Here is a 13,285-nt window from a genome sequence, read left to right as displayed (position 1 = left end):
CCAGGTACACCGCAAGTCTGATCCGGGTGGATGATCTGTCCGATGACAGCCTTCAGCCTGTTGGCCAGAACCTTGGCGAGGATTTTGTAGTCCACGTTCAAGAGAGAGATGGGACGCCAATTTTTCAAGTCACATCTCTCCCCCTTACGCTTATACAAAATCGTGATCATCCCCTCCCTCAGCGACGAAGGCATTCTGCCCTCCACCACCATCTCCTCGTACAGCTCCAGCAGGTCCGGGCCCACGAGGTCCCACAGTGCAACATAACGTTCAGCTGGGAGACCGTCGCAGCCCGGGGTCCTACCGAGCCTAAAGGATCTGACGGCAGAGTGCAGCTCCTTTAACGCCAAGGGAGAGTTAGTGGCCGACATAAAGAGTTTAATGTGCATCTAACTCCTATTATACACGTACTAGCTTCAGGATCAGTCCACTCAAAACTGGCATTTGAAAATCTAGAAGACACTGGAGGCTTAAAGGAAATGTGACATAAGAACTATGGAGACTGCCATTGCTGAATGTCACCTGGAAATGCTATTTGGCTGGTCCATTGATATCAGTATTTAAGTATTGAAACACTTGGAACATGCACATGGCAGTGAAGTCAGAATTCCTTATTTGCCTTATTAATCAGGAAGACATTAGATTAGATGAGGCAGACAGACAACAATTAGGTAAGAATTACAGTCAGGCAATTTGCATTTTTAAATGGATTCAGCAATGGCAGTCGCCATGTTCCTTCAGGCACAGGATTCCTTTAAACTATTAGTGTCTCTGAGTTCCCGGGCCAGACACCGGCTGTGTTCATTTTTTATATTATTTATTAATATGGCATGAAAATCTCACTGTTAGTTATCCAAGAGATTTAAGAAAATAGAGGCTCCGCCAGCCCACCCAGATCTGTATATAAATTAAAAGAGAACTATGGGCCAACCTTTTTTTGGCATTAGTTCTTATTTGGGTCACAGGAGGACATATACTAATGTCCTCCTGAGACCCGAAACTCAGCATATAGTGGGCTATTGCCTGCTATTTGCTGACAGAGCAGAGGCATGCTGCAGCCGGGAAGGATTTCAACAATATTGTGGAGATCCACCCAGCTACCTGGCTGACAGATGGCTCTGTCTTTCCGAAGAGCATGGCTTCCGACTTCCCGCAGTTGACTTTTGCCCCCGAAGCTCGGCCGAAGTCTTCGCAGGTCTGGACGAGCACGTCGATGGAACGCTGGTCTGCGCAGAACACCGTCACGTCGTCCATGTACAACGAACACTTGGCCTCCCGTCTGTCTGGACCCGGTGCGGTGATCCCTCTGATCTCTGGATTCCGTCTGATGCACTCGGCGAAGAGCTCTATACAACAAACAAAAAGAAGAGGTGAGAGAGGGCAGCCTTGTCTGACCCCGGAGAGGACAGGAAAGGGGTCAGTCTTCCAGCCGTTCACCAGCACCGAGCTGCGGATGTTAAGGTACATCAGGTTAACATACGAACAAAACATTTCCCCAAGGCCAAACCTACGCAGAACCTTGACCATAAAACCGTGCGAGACACGGTCAAAGGCCTTCTCCTGGTCAAGACTGACCAGGGCCGCGTGCACACGGCGGTCCTTGATGTACTGGACCGTATCCCGAACCAGCGCAAGGCTGTCTGCGATACGGCGTCCAGGTACACCGCAAGTCTGATCCGGGTGGATGATCTGTCCGATGACAGCCTTCAGCCTGTTGGCCAGTACCTTGGCGAGGATTTTGTAGTCCACGTTCAAGAGAGAGATGGGACGCCAATTTTTCAAGTCACATCTCTCCCCCTTACGCTTATACAAAATCGTGATCATCCCCTCCCTCAGCGACGAAGGCATTCTGCCCTCCACCACCATCTCCTCGTACAGCTCCAGCAGGTCCGGGCCCACGAGGTCCCACAGCGCAACATAAAGTTCAGCTGGGAGACCGTCGCAGCCCGGGGTCCTACCGAGCCTAAAGGATCTGACGGCAGAGTGCAGCTCCTTTAACGCCAAGGGAGAGTTAGTGGCCGACATAAAGAGTTTAATGTGCATCTAACTCCTATTATACACGTACTAGCTTCAGGATCAGTCCACTCAAAACTGGCATTTGAAAATCTAGAAGACACTGGAGGCTTAAAGGAAATGTGACATAAGAACTATGGAGACTGCCATTGCTGAATGTCACCTGGAAATGCTATTTGGCTGGTCCATTGATATCAGTATTTAAGTATTGAAACACTTGGAACATGCACATGGCAGTGAAGTCAGAATTCCTTATTTGCCTTATTAATCAGGAAGACATTAGATTAGATGAGGCAGACAGACAACAATTAGGTAAGAATTACAGTCAGGCAATTTGCATTTTTAAATGGATTCAGCAATGGCAGTCGCCATGTTCCTTCAGGCACAGGATTCCTTTAAACTATTAGTGTCTCTGAGTTCCCGGGCCAGACACCGGCTGTGTTCATTTTTTATATTATTTATTAATATGGCATGAAAATCTCACTGTTAGTTATCCAAGAGATTTAAGAAAATAGAGGCTCCGCCAGCCCACCCAGATCTGTATATAAATTAAAAGAGAACTATGGGCCAACCTTTTTTTGGCATTAGTTCTTATTTGGGTCACAGGAGGACATATACTAATGTCCTCCTGAGACCCGAAACTCAGCATATAGTGGGCTATTGCCTGCTATTTGCTGACAGAGCAGAGGCATGCTGCAGCCGGGAAGGATTTCAACAATATTGTGGAGATCCACCCAGCTACCTGGCTGACAGATGGCTCTGTCTCTCTAGAGCCAGCTGTGTAGGAGGGGGGGGGGGGGCAGTGATTGACAGTCACTACTCTCTGAAGGGAGAAGATTGGGAACTGATAGATCCGTGGTTTGTGATCGCCCAGTCCTCGATCTGTAGATCCGATGTGTGACAAATGCAGTGTATTTCACTCAACCCATAATTCTCATTTAAAGCCAAACTTCAGCTTTAGACCCCCAGCAGCTGACGCATCAAGGAAAGTTGGACTACACTCTAGGCTTCCTGTGGCTTGGCAATGATCACATGACCAATGCCAAGGTAACCTGGATCTGGTGTTCTACAAAAAAATGCAATATTATAAAAAAATGTTTTAAAATATGTATTTCTATGCACAGAGCAAATGTACATGCAGTATCATGTAAGGATGAATGGCTCGTCCCTACTCCATCCATTATACATTAATAAAAAATAAAGTAGAGTTGGAGGAATGCAGTCTCCACTTCTACCACTCCAGGCTACACGAGTTACAAACCCCCTACAGAGTAAGCAGCGAATCCTATCGGATAATCCCCTCCACGGCCCCTTACCGCCTAGGATATGACCGAATTTACATGATAACAGCTGAGATGGGTTTTTGTTGCTACTCCCTATGAACCAATCCTGTGCCTTGCCATTACTGTGATACGTTTTATGTTTTATCTGTCTAGTTGTATATGGATGTCCCGCTAACCACAGGCATCAGTTGGCATTGTAACATGTCTGTGTGTACTTGCACTGTTAAACTCAATAAATAAAAAAAATTTTATTGGAAAAAATAATATATGTGCAGGGCTCGAAAAATCCACTCGTCCACTCGTCTGTGACGAGCAGACAGTGGAGCCCGACGAGCAGCTTCCCGGCCGGCCGTTGTAATTATACTGCCGGTTCTTGCTGCAGCATATAACATATATGGGCTCACCAATCCTCGAGTTATCCCACACACTCACAGTGTCCCAGTCCTGTAACAGTTTTCTCTTGCTGCTCCAGGCCTCAATCCTCAGGCCCACTGTCTGCTACCTCCAGACAACCTCAGTACCGTGCTAACCCGCACAATAGGTTTCACAAACCCGCAGCTCCCTGCTGCACTGGCCTCAAATCTGACTCACAGGTGGGGCCCTGAACACATCCCAGCACACTCTCCAAGAGGGTTGTACACAGGTGCACAATTAGCTGGTCGCTACTAAACCATGGACCCAGGAATGGAGATTTTGTCCCATCCAGAGCTCTAAGAAATCTCCTGTCTCCAGGATCCAGACTATGATCCAGAAAACCTGGAGGGACTGAAAAAATGCAGTTTTTTCCTGGTACAAGTAATTTTTTCCTGGAGCCACTCAACCCCTAAACAAAAAAAAAAGCAATGTACCGCCCTCTCCCGCTGGCACACAATAGACACCAATCCGTACGCTAAAATGGGTCATTTTGTGGAGGGGACTGGTGTTGTGAACGAGTCCTTACTCAAGTTGTAGACTATTGCATAATCTGTCTCAATGTTCCTCTTTAGCATTGCCTCGCTGTGCCACTGAGTTGATAAATGTCCCCTTATGTATAAAGAACATATCAGCGATTCAGAATCCTCTTTTCATTTTCCGTTCTCTGTGACTTTTGGAAGTAGGTTTGCGGCTAAGGGAGAAATGTTCTACTTATCACACTTTTCATACATAAGCCCCCGAGACACTTGATAGGACTTTATGTTACACTTTATATCAATATGTGATCCCGGATATACCTATTTATAAGGAAATATAACAAGCTGTATCCGGAATGCCTTTGTTATAGTCCTGATCTAATCTCCATGCTATTTCACTGTCTTAGCCCAGATTTGTGTCGCTGACCAGATGCAGAGGTTCCTGCCAAAGACCTGGGAGAGCTAGCACACTCAGAGGGTCACACTTGTTGTATTATATCCGCCTTGGCTATAACAGGATTGTGATAATTTTGCCTTGTCGGGACATACGTCTGTATTGAGTTTCTTCTGCTAATCATGGACTTTTCAATGTTTTTATTTCAAATCAGCATAACTGGTGATATGCAACCAATTCAGAGAGACCTAAAAATCTCAGTATGAATTATGATGGGCAAAAGGTAAAATTAGAACATGGCCAGAGTTAGACTGTACTGATTTTGTGCTGAAAATGTGTTATTTATTAAGATAATAAAAACTGGTTAATGCGTCCTTAAAACTAAAGTTTAATCTGCTTATATTTTGCCTTCCCTAGGTCCTACTTTCCACCACCATTAACATTCTATTGACATTTCTAAATAAAATATTTATGTTTCTATTACATACAGGGTTGTCCGTATAATGGGGCAGCCTTAGTTGGTTGCCTCAGGTGGCATCTCATTTGGGGGAGGCAGCAGGTGTGCCTACCCTGTCCGACCAGAGCATTCCAGGTTGCCAAGAGCTTATAGCAACCTATGACACTCTGTCCGGCTTCCCGCCCAGCTCACTGACATTGCCAGGAGCTGAACGGACTGGTTGCGAGGAGCTGAACGGGATTCTCTGGCTGGTGTCCAACCCAGCTCCTGGCAACTAGTGATATCAGTAAGCTGAGCAGGACGCCAGACAGAGCCAGAGATACTGTGCATCACCCGCGCCTCCCCTTCCCAGTAATGTGCACTACCGGCACTACCCCACTAACGTGCACTGCCAGTGATCCCCTTAAGGCCAACACCTCCTGGACTGTACACCATCAGCAAAACCCTCCCTACTCCAGGCAGTGAAAAGTGTAGGCACACCCCTGATTACATGCCTTATTTTACACCCTCTGTGATTCTATATACAATGCAGGCAGATAATGGCTGGTGGGAGGGGCCAGCAGGGTACTGCAATAGCTTCTTGAAAACATCACAGCACCCTGCCTCAGTACTCCATTCAAGAGCACTCAGCCCCGGTGCAAGCAATGCGATGGCTGTTAAGAGGAATTAGTGCAAATATCAATATGCTTTGCTAGGTGGATGTCAGTCTGGAGGAGCTGTGTTCCTAGGCAGCTGGATTAGCATGCAGACTGCCCTATGTAATGAAGTTCCAAAGAGGTTCCCACCGCAATCTTTACTGGTATGTCCCTTTAAAGTGTCATGCCTGATGAAGGGACCCTGAATGGCCCACAAACGTTGCTTTATGATGAGATGTGTGTACATCAATAAAATGACCACTCCTTGAAGGTTTACTTTGGTGTGCTGGTGATCTACTTTACTACAGGTGAAACTCGAATAATTAGAATATCATGCAAAAGTAATTGCAGTAAGTGCTGCAAAAGGGGCCCAAACCAAGTACTGAGTACATATGCATGCTTGTACTTTTCAGAGGTCCGATATTGTTCTATGTACAATCCTTGTTTTATTGATTGCATGCAATAATTTACTTTTTTGAGGTTGTGGATTTGGGGTTCTTGGGGTTTTCATGAGCTGTAAGCCATAATCACCACAATTATGACAAACCACGGCTTGAATTGTCTTGCTTTGCATGTAATGAGTCTATCTCATATATTAGTTTCACCTTTTAAGTTGCATTAGTGAAATAAATGAACTTTGCACGATATTCTAATTATTCAAGTTTCACCTGTATTTTCCCTATGTAATGTTCACGCTGATCCTCAGGTAATGAAATAACTGAAATCTAAAAAATGAAATGGACGGACCACGGAAAGTCAGGTAGGGGAATAAAGAATAGATAATGCTGGATGTTCTCCAGCCAGGAAATGGAAGCGGGCTCTATCTGCCTTGCTCCAGCATATAATACACATTATGAGAAGCTCACAGTGTGCGGTGAAATCAGAGTAAAAAATGTCAATACAGGAGAGGAGTCTGTACAACTAAGCAAGACTGAAGAAAAGGCAGGAGTTCAAGTTTAAATGATCCTGGTCATGAGCTAAATAAGAGCATGGGCGTACAAAAATATAGTGATAGCAAGTAACAGAAGAGAATGTTAATTCTTATGCTCCTCAGCTTCATACAGTAGCCATAATACCTGTGAATCCAAAACTAAGAGCGAAGAGCTCTGCAAACGTTTTATAAGTATACCCCATAGATATACATGCAAAATGGTGTGTCTGCACTGATAACAACACTCCATGCCTGATTTATTAAAGCATGTACATGCATCAATGACATGAACTTATCATTCATATACAATTTGAATAAATCTTTTGGAGGGGAGTGTTGGGCTTCACATCTCTAGCTTGTGTTTTGGTCAAGGTTTCCTTAAAGTGAGATTAAAGTCAAAAGGTTTATACACTATTTGAAATGCTGATAAACTACTTACAATGGATGCTGCTCCTTGATGTTTAAAAGTTTTAGCTTTTTTCAGGCCTAAAACGTGGATTATTATTTAGTCCCACTGCCAGTTGGCTTCTTAATGGTCCTGCATTATGCATGGAAAATTGTCCCCAGCTCCACCCACTTATATGTACATACAGTATATATTAGAGCTATGTGGTAAGTCCTTGTTGTTCACTCATGCATTTTACTTGTCTGTTGGACAGTTTGATGAGATCTACTTTAAAGTTTGCATACAAGAAAATACTTTTCTGTAAAATTGTGTTTGAGTCAAATATTTGATACAACTGGTGACAGGACAAGCTGCATATGTTCAGTTGAAATGAATAGTCGTAGCTCTCCAGTACATATTTTCTGTAATTATAGATTGATTTCAGTCCGTATTGTTCTGTTAAGTGCTTGACTTGAAGATGATGGGGCTCCTCTACGTTCTTTCTCAGGTCATTTATATTTCAATTATTCTGTCAGATCTCGTTAGACAAAACACAAATATTTGGCCTTTTCTGACAATGTTTAGCGGCGTTGAAATTTCCCCAGCAATGATTAATGATTGGTAATTTAATGCAATCTACTACCTTCATAATAACAGTTTAGGGGTGACATGTGCCTCACACTGGACTTGTATAGAGATCCGACTTCCAGTTCAGAAACCGGGACTTGCGGTCTGGAAATATGATGTGTTTTATCACAGGCAGAACCTGTATCTGCTTACATATGCAGTAGAGGAGGTAAGGCTAGGAACTGGTATTTCTGTGCTGTGAACTTAGTAAAGGTTTTTTGGCATTTGTCCAAATAATGAAAAATAGAAACAATGATTTTAAGAATAATGTCTATTTATTTAGTTTATTTCGGATCCAAAATTCGATTTGTTTTGTTATTCGGATTTCACATGCAAAATTCAGTTCGTTTTTCAGATTTTGGATGCGTCCAAATTTTCATTTTTAATGATCCACAACAGGAAGTCACATGACCGTGCCTGTAATGCAACCTCCAACAGCCAAAAAAACACTGATTGACTATAGTCACATGTCCGATTTAGTTTTGTTTTGAACAAAATTCAGATGGATCTAAATTTTTGTTAAACAAACATTTGGATTCGTTCGCATTCAGATGTGTTCGAATTTGGAAATTTGGATGCATCCAGATATCTGAATTTAATGAAATTTGTACGAATATCCATTCAGAATGAAACTACATTTCCGTGTCTAATATACATGGTTAGAATTTTGAACAAATAAAATGGATTTTGGAATGTTTTTTCAACTTTCTATTAGTTGATGGGGTCAAATCAATGATCAATTTCGACTGCATTGATGAAAAAATGTGAAGAAACATATTGGAATTTTTTTCTTGATTGAACAAAATTCTAGCAGTGAATGTGGTTACATGTGATCACACACACCGATCAGCCATAGCACTGTGACCACTGACCAAAAGTGGTCCAAGGAAGGAAAACTGGTGAACCGGCGACAGGGTCATTGATGCATGAGGGGAGCAAAGGCTGGCCTGTGTTGTCCGATCCAATAGAAGAGCTACTGTAGCTCAAATTGCTAAAAACGTTAATGCTGGTTCTGATAGGAAGGTGTCTGAAGATTTTACATGTTCTTTTACATTTTACATCATGTGGATGGCTGGGTGCATGTGTGTCGCTTACCTGGGAAAGAGATGGCACGATGATGCACCATAGGTAGAGGCAGTGCGATGGCGGAGGCAGTGCGATTTAATTAAGAGCAGTTTGCTGTTAGGGTTTACATACACTTTAAATGTAAGACTTTTATTCTGATTAGTACTGAAAAAGCTCCCCAGCAGTAGCTCAGAGCAGTAAAATCAACAAAGCTCAAGCTCTTTGCAGACTGGAGAATTGTAGCTGTGACTCAGTGGGGGGATGTGTTGATCCACTGCAGAGAGACCACTGCTTTCACACAGAGTACAGTAATCCTACTCGGCCTGTTGCCTTTGGATGTTGGGCTGCTGGGGATCTCTTCCACTACTACTCCCATAATATTACATGTAAGCTTTTTACAAGCTGAGAAATGTGTCTTGCTGCTTCCTTCTGATGCTTCAATTAGGCTTTAAATTATAATAATAATAGCAAAAGCGATAATTTTTAATAACAGTAAGATGTCCTTGGCCTATCTATATAGAGTTGATTTGTATCTGAAAAGGAGCATGTGGTTCATCTCAAGAGAAGATTTGTGAATAAGCTCAGACTTATCAGGTCACCATGACAGTAACAAACTCTATATTTAACTCCTTTTCTAATAAAAATTAAAAAAAGACTTGGATTTGCCTCTGGTACTTGCAGACAAGATATAATTTATGTTGCATTAAGTGAGCACATTTTTCTATCCTCCCCACATATAAGTTGTTAGAATATTTTTACTGCTATCTAAGATGCCATCAGGAGTGAATTAGGAGAGCTTCCAGTAGTCATTTGATGTTATCAGCAATTAAAGGAAAGCACAAGAATGTGGTGGAAGCTTTGCTGGGTTCGTTATCCCATTCTTCTGCACTGTCTCCATCACATCATAGCACCGAAGGGTTTTTTATATGGATATGCTGCAAAGATCAAGCTGAAGCAATAGTTGACTTGGTGGTCTGACCAGGGTTAATGTGTGGTGGAGTTTAACGGCATGTTTGGAACGTTAGCTATAATAATGTGTATAACTTGTCAAGGTGAAAAATAATCCACAGCCACGAGGTGAAACACATGGAGGAGAAAAAAAAATAACCTTATAGAAACTCAGTGGTTGCTCTTATGAACTCAGACCTGTATGCTGGTGAGCCATCATCTAGAGCAGCAGGCCAGTGGATGAAGCTCAAAGACACAACTGGGCACTTATTGTCTAATGGCCCACACATTAGTGTTGAATCTCAGTAGTAAATGTGGATGTTAAAGTGACTTTAGAACACACACTAGGACCATGGGGAATAAGAGTAACCAGAAGCTGAAGGAAGGACAGTGTACAGCACCAATTCAGAGATGATTTGAGGATCTACAGCTGAGTGATGCACAAATAAGATACATTTTTGTTAATAGATGAGGTTCTTGAATGCGTTTTTTAGGGCTAGATCACACCAGCCACAGTGCTTCCCGCCCAATTCTGGCCGGAACAAACCGGATCGCATTACGGCTGGCTCATTTTGTTGTGGGGCAAGAGGGGGCATGGCGGTGATTTAAACTCAATGGCACCATAGCCACGCCCTCTGGCAGCAATATGATCAGCCGCACGGGAACACAAGGCACATCCATGCCACGCCCCCTCCCATCCCACAAGAAAGTGCGCCAGCCACAATGCGTTTCAGTGCGTTCAGGCCAGAATCGGGCGGGAACACACTGTGGTTGGTGTGCACTAGCCCTAAAGGTTTAACTCCTGAGTTTAGTGTCCCTTTAAAATTTTAATAATACATGATCACTTTGAAAGTGCAGTGGTATAGTTGGTCTGTGTTACGGCATGGTCCATAAATATTATTGGCTGCAATTGTTTGGGTATTTGTCAAACATACAATTAGCAATTTAGCAAAAGATGACTTTTATTATGGTAGTTTAAAATTGTATTTATTAAAGTTTTGACATAAAGTAAACCTGTCTGTCAGGGTACCATGCACAGGCGTCCTCACACCACATGCAGGTACCCACGCAGGATGACCAAATTAATATGCCCACACAGGATAGGGTTCTATGCACACAGTTTATTTGCTACACAACAACAAAACTACAAACCCCCTCAACCCCCCACAGGTTTAGCAGTGAAGTAATAAACCCACCGTTGGGACAAACACACACCTACAGCCAGGGGGAAGCAACAAGGAGGGGTAACAGGCCTGCAGATATATGGCAGGCCTCAGGATAAAAGAAGAGTGGTCAGGTACAAGCCGGGTCATTAACAGGAGGGCAGCAGCATGGTACAGGAACAGGATCCAAGAGAGTGGTCGGGTAACAAGCCTGGTCGGTGACAGGTCTGCAGATAGGAAGCAGGGTTCAGGTTTATGGGAATCAGTCAAGTGCAGGCGACGCAATACTGAGCCAGCTTCCTGACTTCAGGGAGGGCCTAAATACCCTCCCAGGAAGCACCAGGTGATGGGATGATCAGTCACAGCTGGGGCACACCCGCAGGTGAGTACTGGAGCTGCAGGTTCCTTACAGTCCCTGGCTGCTGGAGACACCCGCAGGCGAGCACAGGAACTGCAGGACCTGGCTCCAGTACCACCTGGGGGTGCTCTGGATCCTGACACTCTCACAACTTGGGACAATTTAAAATGCAGATATGTTGAAAAAAACATGAGCAGATATTACCTATAGTGAAAACCAAGTGTCAAAATGATCCATAGATTCAGACAGCTAAAGCTATATGAAGATTTTAACTTTTCTTGTAAAATTCCAGCTTGGCCACACCTCCCAAGGCTCCATATTTGTCAGTAAGTACTACCATTAAAGGGATCAGTGAGACAGGCAGTAGAGGGGGGGCGGGGGCAAGCTCTATTTTCACAGGAAAAAACTTAGGCCCCTTTTCACATGGGCTGGTCAGGAGGGAATCTATGCACAGATCCTGTCCTGATCAGAGCGGTAAAAATCAGATATCATCGTTGTGACATCCATGTCCATCCAGTTTTTTTCTCCATCTTGCAATGGAGGAAAAACACGTAAACGACCAGACTCCATGTCGGTCTATGGGGAATTGGATGTAAGCATACATCTGTGTACATCAGATTACCCCCAATCCGGCACAATCAAGTCTGTCAAAACAGAACACTGTTTTGTTTGTTTTTCCGTATCTGTCAGGGGTAACCGGGTGTAAACAGACGCCCGACCGTTTAGACCCAACTGCCCATAGGCTAACATTGGGCATCCAATCAGGTCCATCTGAAAAACTGACATGGACTGCTTGTGTGAAAGGGGCCTTACAAATACCTCCAGTTGCCTATATCAATATTTCTCATCTTGGGCAGGCAAGGTCCTCAGTGCACATGGGAACAACGAAAAAATGTGTGCTCACATTTGATGGTGGGTGTGAGGGATTACTTGTCCATGTTATCATAGAAACAGGTCTAACTCAAGGGATCTGCTTTATATACAACATAAAAAAAACACTTAAAATAAAACAAGTAAAATAAAATTATATTTACATTCAATGAATCTGTGCAAAGTTCTGCAAACCAGAGAAAATTATTGCAATAAGGTTATAACGAAATGAAAATAATTTTGTATAGAAATGCACATACAATAAAAACAAGATATGCTGCAGACTGACCTACAATCTGGAAGAAACAGAGGGTGGAAAATAAAAATAATAGCGCACTTTCTATTTGATCACTTTCCAGAGTACACATGTAGTTGTTGCTGTAACAATTCTGACCAAACATCTCATCTTTATCCACATTGTGAGCACACATTGTGAGCATCTGGCACTCTGCCCCATCACTTCGCCAGCATAAATCTTACTGCATATGTCTGATAGCACATACTGTATCTGGCTGCAGTCCTGCAACTGAAGAACACAGCCCCTTTGATACACAGGTCATGCAGACAATGGCTTTTTTTGTTTGCATTTTCTCAAACTTCCCTAAGGAATAGCTCTTCAGTACTACATCTCTTATATTCTTCCAATATTATGATTTGGTTCATTTATAAAGAACTGATGACCTTTTCACATATGTATAGAAGCTATGCTGCATTGTGATATCTTCAGATCTGGAATTTTTATGTTCTTTCGGTAACAGTCAGTGACAGAGATAAGCCATGCAACAACTGAGAAAGGCAAGATGGAATATGTGGCCATACCTTTTAGGGTCTGATGTACTTTATAAACATTATGTCCAGCGTGTAGGTGTGCGAATACCATTCACACAGCATTCCCATCACTAGAGGAAGAGCTGAGGAGCATAGAATTCCCATCTAGTGGCCGTGCGAACATTATTCACGCAGCTATACAGGGCCGCAGCAGGGCGGCGGGGTTAGTTTACATTTTTGTTACTGTTTCTTTATTTTTTTAAACTTTTTTATCACTTTTTATTTTTCTATTTAATTATTTCTTCTTATTTTTCAAATTTTTATTTATTTAATTATTTTTTAATCAATTTCATTTTTTTTAGATTTATCTTATTTACTTTTTATAATGTTTTTATCTTATTATTGTTCATTTTTTATAATTATTTTCTTATTTTGTAATAATTTGTTTCTTATTATTTTTTACTTTATTAATTACATTTTTATTTATTTATTTCATTA

The sequence above is a fragment of the Nanorana parkeri genome, unplaced genomic scaffold, assembly GCF_000935625.1.
Source record: "Nanorana parkeri isolate BGI_ZX_2015 unplaced genomic scaffold, ASM93562v1 scaffold39, whole genome shotgun sequence".
Classification (NCBI taxonomy): Eukaryota; Metazoa; Chordata; class Amphibia; order Anura; family Dicroglossidae; genus Nanorana; species Nanorana parkeri.
Note: the sequence above shows the minus strand (reverse complement) of the source record.